A 546-nucleotide genomic window follows, 5' to 3' on the forward strand; every position below is an offset into this window, starting at 1 on the left:
GAAAAGAGCGTTTCTGACCCCTGTCCCAGGCCTCTCACTAGCAAAAGCCAGACTCCTACTGTACACTGATGATGGGCAATAACCCGGAAACAGCTGTAAGTGCATGGAGTCTGGCTTTGCTTTTGAATACCAGTCATTGTAGGAAGACTTGTATAAAAAGTCTCACTTTGACTCGAAGGAATGCTGCCTTTCAATAGGTGGCACTGTGGAGGATTTATTCCATCTCCCTTATTTGCATATTACCCAGAGGAGCGTGCGTGGCCATTTGAGTCTCCTCACTTATTTATAGTATATAGTTGCTCTCCCTAAGGAGAAAAGAGCGTTTCTGACCCCTGTCCCTGGCCTCTCACTAGCAAAAGCCAGACTCCTACTGTACACTGATGATGGGCAATAACCCGGAAACAGCTGTATGTACATGGGGTCTGGCTTTGCTTTTGATTCCCAGTCATTGTAGCAAGACTTGTATAAAAAGTCCCACTTTGACTCGAAGGAATGCTGCCTTTCAGTAGGTGGCACTGTGGAGGATTTATTCCATCTCCCTTATTT

The sequence above is a fragment of the Eleutherodactylus coqui genome, unplaced genomic scaffold, assembly GCF_035609145.1.
Source record: "Eleutherodactylus coqui strain aEleCoq1 unplaced genomic scaffold, aEleCoq1.hap1 HAP1_SCAFFOLD_42, whole genome shotgun sequence".
Taxonomy (NCBI): Eukaryota; Metazoa; Chordata; class Amphibia; order Anura; family Eleutherodactylidae; genus Eleutherodactylus; species Eleutherodactylus coqui.